General features: G+C 49.2%; 1 pseudogene; it reads left to right on the top strand.

Moving 5' to 3' along the window:
- The first annotated feature begins 3,573 nt into the window (after window positions 1-3,573).
- LOC100587375 lies at window positions 3,574-5,299 on the top strand (annotated as a pseudogene).
- Window positions 5,300-6,381: the final 1,082 nt, after the last annotated feature.

Raw genomic sequence — 6,381 nt, 5'->3', positions numbered from 1 at the left:
TCACCAACATGGAGAACTCACCCATCTCTACTAAAAATACAAAATTAGCTGGCCACGATGGCGCATGCCTGTGATCCGAGCTACTCAGGAGGCTGAGGCAGGAGAATTGCTTGAACCCAGGAGGTGGAGGTTGCAGTGAGCTGAGATCGCGCCATTGCACTCCAGCCTGGGCAACAAGAGTGAAACCTTGTCTCTCTCTCTCTCACACACACACACACACACACACACACACACACACGGGCCTCCTGTGGTCTCACTTGGTCCTCTTGGTGCCATTGTTACCATTTACAGAGGAGGAACTGAAGCTCACCGTTGAGCCTCTCACTTGCCCACTTTGCCAAACCCTGGTAGGGATGGGATTAGAGGCCCCTCGTTTTTCGTGAAATGAGACAACGATCTGGGGGATTGTTGGAAGGATTAAAATTAGTATTCAGATTACAATGCTGGATTCTTAATAGTGTCCTCTGATAATAATAATGTAGTAGCAACAGTCACGTAGTCTTTACAGTCACAGGCGCATGTGTGTAGATGGGGTTCTCTCTGTATTAGCCAGGCTGGTCTCCAACTCCTGGCCTCAGGCTATCCTCGCACCTCTGCCTCTCTTAGTGCTGGGATTACAGATGTGAGCCACTGCATTGACCTGCAGTTTTTACTACAACTCTGTGAGGTGATTAGTACTAGCATTCCCATTTGACAAATAAGGACAGTGAAGAAAGCAGAAGTAACTTGGCCAAGGTCACAGAACAGCCGTGGCAATTCCTGGGTGGTGTGGAGTGGAAGGCTCTGGCCTTAACTGCTACACATTGTCTCTGGTAACAAGGCCCTGCCTGAAGTATATTCCGGCTTCTAGAGGTTGCAAGGAAATGGACCACTCATCAGTTCTTGCAGCCTCCTTGTGATCTACAGTGGGACTTCGCAAAGGCAGGCCTAGTAGGAAAACAAAGAGAAGATGGTTGGAAGAAGGGAAGGACTGGGGCTCAGAAATTTTGAGGGAATGGACTAGAAAGGATAGAAACAAAGCTCTTGGCCAGGTGCAGTGGCTCACACCTGTAATCCCAGCACTTTAGGAGGGCAAGATGGGCGAATCAATTGAGGTCAGAAGTTCTAGGCCAGCCTGGCCAACACGGTGAAACCCCATCTGTACTAAAAATACAAAAAAAAAAAAAAAAAAAGAAAGAAAAAGAAAAAAGAAAAAATGGCTCGGGAGCAGTGGCTCACGCCTGTCCAGCACTTTGGGAGGCAGAGGCGGGCGGATCACCTGAGGTCAGGAGTTTGAGACCAGCCTGGCCGATATGGAGAAACCCCATCTCTACTAAAAATACAAAATTAAGCCGGGCGCGGTGGCTCACGCCTGTAATCCCAGCATTTTGGGAGGCCGAGGCGGGCGGATCACGAGGTCAGGAGCTCGAGACCATCCTGGCTAACACGGTGAAACCCCGTCTCTACTAAAAAGACAAACAATTAGCCTGGCATGGTGGCGGGCATCTGTAGTCGCAGCTACTCAGGAGGCTGAGGCAGGAGAATGGCGTGAACCCGGGAGGTGGAGCTTGCAGTGAGCCAAGATAGCGCCACTGCACTCCAGCCTGGGCGACAGAGCGAGACTCCGTCTCAAAAAAAAAAAAAAAAAAAATACAAAATTAGCCGGCCGTGGTGGTGCATGCCTGTAATCCCAGCTACTCAGGAGGCTGAGTCAGGAGAATCACTTGAACCCAGGAAGTGGAGGTTGCAGTGAGCTGAGATTTCGCCATTGCACTCCAGCCTGGGCAACAAGAGTAAAACTCCATCTCAAAAAAAAAAAAAAAAAAAAAAATTAGCTGTGCTTAGTGGCACATTGCCTGTAATCCCAGTTACTCAGGAGGCTGAGGCAGGAGAATCGCTTGAACTAGGGGAGTGGAGGTTGCAGTGAGCTGAGATCGTGCTACTCCACTCCAGCCTGGGCGACAGAGCCAAACTCTGTCTCAAAAAACAAAGCAAAACAAAAATTAACCAGGCGTGGTGGTGCATGCCTGTAATCCTAGCTAATTCAGAGGCTGAGGCAGGAGAATTGCTTGAACCCGGGAGGTGGAGGTTGCAGTAAGCCGAGATCCTGCCGCTGTACTCCAACGTGGGTGGCAGAGCGAGACTCCGTCTCAAAAAAAAATAAAAAAAAAAGAAACAAAGCTTTTGTCCCCATCTCCACCAGAAGTGAAGAAAAGAATGGCTTCTAGCTTGAGGAATGGGGAATGGGGATGAGATACTACACTACTACTACTACTACTATTAAATACTACTGCTACTGCTACGACACTACACATTCATATTTATTCTTAGAAGGTATTAATCCCAGAAATTCAGGCTGAGGTTGGGAAAAGTAGGTTCCTTACCCTTGGGAATCTGTTTACTTACCTATAAAACCAGAGTGTAGTAAATAGGAATCCCTGTCCTGGCTGCCTAGCCAGGTTGTTAGGAGGAAAGAGAGATTTGGTGTCCTATACTAGCATTCAGAATGACATGTAATGGGATACTGTGTTTGCAAGGCTGGGGAAAGCGGGCTGTGATACCTACAAGTGGGAGTGTACAGTTTTACAATTCCATGAGGAGGCAAGCTGGCATATCTGTTAACGTAACATTAATCCTTTGTACCAATCCTTTGATTAAGCACTTCAGAGCCAAGGAAACTATCCTACATATGTATTCCCCCATGTGCCTAGACAAATGTAGAAAGAGGTACAGTTTAGGGTTGTTGGAATGGCAAAAGCATGGAAGCAAACTAATTGTTCATAAATAGGGGACTGGCTTGATTTTTGAAAAATGACACATCAAGCCTGAGCAACATGGTGAAACGCTGTCTCTACAAAAAATATAAAAATTAGCTGGGCGTGGTGGCAGGCACCTGTAGTCCCAGCTACTCAGGAGGCTGAGGCAGGAGGATCACTTGAGCTGCAGAGGCGGAGGTTGCAGTGAGTGGAGATCACACTACTGCACTCCAACCTGGGTGACAGAGTGACACCACCTCTCAAAAAAAAAAGACACATTCGTGTAACAGGAATTCTATGCAGCCCCTCCCACAAAATAAAGTAGTACTGTTTTGGAATAAACTCCAAGATTTATCACATATAATTACAATTATGGCTGTGTTTGGCTGCAAATAACAATGTAGCCTTCTATAGTGCAAATAACAATGCAAATTACATTGCAAATAACAATGTAGGCTTCTGTAGTGGCTTAAACAGACAAGGGTTAATCTGTCTCAAGCAATAAGTAGCAATAAGGGCAGGCACATCTGAGTTTTGTATGGGGCATTGGTGTGTTGTCAGGAATGCAGACTCTTTTTCTTTTTAAAATTTCAAAAGCCTTAGCAGGTTACAGTGGCACATGCCTGTAGTCCCCAGCTACTCAGAAGGCTGAGACAGGAGGATCGCTTGAGCCCAGGAGTTCCAGGCTGTAATGAGCCATGATCATGCCTGTGAATAGCCACTGTACTCCAGCCTGGGCAACATAGCAAGACCCCATTTCTACAACAACTTTTTTTTAAATTTAAAAACTTTTTGCCTCATTTCACCAGATCCCTGGCTTGGGGAGCCTTCCTTCCCCATGGTGGGACACCTGGCTTTGGATTTCACCTTCTTGCCCCTTCCAGGTGGTGGAGGTAATTGGCCAGCGGGGTGGGAGCTGGACCTGGCTAAGCTTCCAAGGCAGGAATTGGGCCGGGTGTTGGGCCAGGCTCTGAGGTGTGGGGGTTTCTCCCATGCCCCCCACTGCATGAGTTCCATGGGCAGATGGCATACTGTGGGTCTCTGGTTGGAGTGGGGCTAGTGCCCCAAGGTGGCTTGAAGACCTCTCAGCCTGAGGGCGAGGCAGGAGCCGGGGTGGAGAGCAACTGTGAGGGGCCTCCCTGGAGCCTTGCACTGCCCCAGCTGGTGCCATGAAGCTGGAGAAGGAGAAGCTGGAGCAAAACCTCAACAAGTCCCAGGACATCAAAGCTCTGTAATTTGCCAAGCTCCTGAAGCAGAAGAGGATCACCCTGGGATATATCCAGGCCCATGTGGGGCTTACCCTGGGGACTCTTTTTTTTAAATGTTTGTTTGTTTGTTTATTTATTTATTTATTTTTGAGACAGGGTCTCACTCTGTCGCCCAGGCTGGAGTGTAGTGGCGTGATCTTGGCTTGCTGTAACCTCTGCCTCCCGGGTTCAAGTGATTCTCGTGCCTCAGCCTCCCAAGTAGCTGGGATTACAGGCATGCGCCACTATGCCCAGCTAATTTTTGTATTTTTAGTAGAGACGGGGTTTCTCCATGTTACAGGCCAGGCTGGTCTTGAACTTCTGACTTCCCACCTTGGCCTCCCAAAGTGCTAGGATTACAGGAGTGAGCCACCACACCCAGCCTCTGGGGGTTCTGTTTGGGAAGGTGTTCAGCCAAATGACCATCAGCTGCTTTGAGGCTCTGCAGCTCAGTTTCAAGAACATGAGTAAGCTGCCTCCCTTGCTGCAGAAGTGGGTGGAGGAAGCTGACAACAATGAAGATCTTCAGGAGATATGCAAAGCAGAGACCCTCAGGCAGGCCGAAAGAACAAGAACTGGGGCCAGTCGCGATGGCTCACGCCTGTAATCCCAGCACTTTGGGAGGCCGAGGCGGGAGGATCACGAGGTCAGTAGATCGAGACCATCCTGGCTGACAAAGTGAAACCCTGTCTCTACTAAAAATACAAAAAAAAAATTAGCTGGGCGTGGTCACGGGTGCCTGTAGTCCCAACTACTCAGGAGGCTGAGGCGGGAGAATCGCTTGAACCCGGAAGGCGGAACTTGCAGTGAGCAGAGATCGCGCCACTGCACTCCAGCCTGGGCTACAGAGCGAGATTCTGTCTCAAAAAAAAAAAAAAAAAAAAAGAACGAGATTCTGTCTCAAAAAAAAAAAAAAAAAAGAACAAGAACCGAGTGATAGGCAAGCTGGAGAACTTGTTCGTGCAGTGCCTGAAACCCACACTACAGCAGATTAGCCACATTGCCCAGCAGATCAGCCACATCAGCCAGTGCGCCCACAAACCCACGCTGCAGCAGATCTCCAGCTTGGGCTGGAGAGGATGTGACCCCAGTGTGGTTCTGTAATTGGCGCCAGAAGGGTAAGTGATGAAGCAGTGACTATGCGCTACGAGAGGATTTTCAGGCTGTTGGGTCTCCCTTCTCAGGGTGCCAGTGTTCTTTCCTCTGGCCCCAGGGCCCCATTTTGATACCCCAGGGTATGGGAGCCCCCACTTCACTATGCTGCGAGGGGAAGCCTTTACCCCGTCTCTGTCGCCACTTGGCCCTGCCATGCATTGAAACTGAGGTGCCTGCTCTTCTAGGAATGGGGGACAGAGGAAGGGAAGAAGCTAGGGGAGGAGAACCTGGAGTTTGTGCCAGGGCTTTTGGGTTTAAGTTCTTCATTCACTAAGGAAGGAATTGGGCACACAAAGGGTGGGGGTAGGGGATTATGGGACAACTGGTTGGAGGGAAGGTGAAGTTCATCGATGCTTTTGATTTTAATCCCCACATCATGTATCACTTTGTTCTTAAAGAAACCTGGGACAGTAAAAAATAAATAAAATAAGGCCGGGCATGGTGGCTCACGCCTGTAATCCCAGCACTTTGGGAGGCCAAGGTGGGCAGATCACGAGGTCAAAAGATTGAGATCATTCTGGCCAATATGGTGAAACCCCATCTCTACTAAAAATACAAAAATTAGCTGGGCGTGGTGCCGCGTGCCTGTAGTCCAAGCTACTAAGGAGCCTGCGGCAGGAGAATCGCTTGAACCCGGGAAGCGGAGGTTGAGTGAACCAAGACTGTGCCACTGCACTCCAGCGTGGTGGCTCATGCCTGTAATCCCAGCACTTTGGGAGGCCAAGGTGGGAGGATCACCTGAGGGTAGGAGTTCGAGACCAGCCTGGCCAACATGGTGAAACCCTATCTCTACAAAAAATACAAAAAATTGGCCGAGTATAATGGTGCGAACCTGTAGGCCCAGCTACTAAGGAGGCTGAGGCAGGAGAATTGCTTGAACCTGGGAGGCAGAGGTTGCAGTGAGCCGAGATCACACCATTGCACTCCAGCCTGGGCAACAAGAGCTAGACTCTGTCTCAAAAAAAAAAAAAAAAAAATTATGCCCTCTTAGAAGCCAGAGACCACTAGGCTGCCTTAGGTGGGGTGAATAGGCCCAGGTCAGAGATGGAGCAGGTCAAAACTCTTGTGCTGATCAGTAGTGGGATAGTGCCTATGAATCACCACTGCACTCCAGCCTGGGCAACAGAGTGAGATTCTGTCTCAAAACAAAAGTTAGCTAGCTGGGCACAGTGGCTTATTCCTATAATCCCAGCATTTTGGGAGGCTGAGGCAAGAGGATCACTTGAGCCTAGGAGTTTGAGACC

Source organism: Nomascus leucogenys, chromosome 21 (genome assembly GCF_006542625.1).
Source record: "Nomascus leucogenys isolate Asia chromosome 21, Asia_NLE_v1, whole genome shotgun sequence".
In the NCBI taxonomy this organism is placed as follows: domain Eukaryota; kingdom Metazoa; phylum Chordata; class Mammalia; order Primates; family Hylobatidae; genus Nomascus; species Nomascus leucogenys.
The sequence above is the reverse complement of the archived record's forward strand: the minus strand, read 5'-3'. Positions and strand labels throughout refer to the sequence as shown.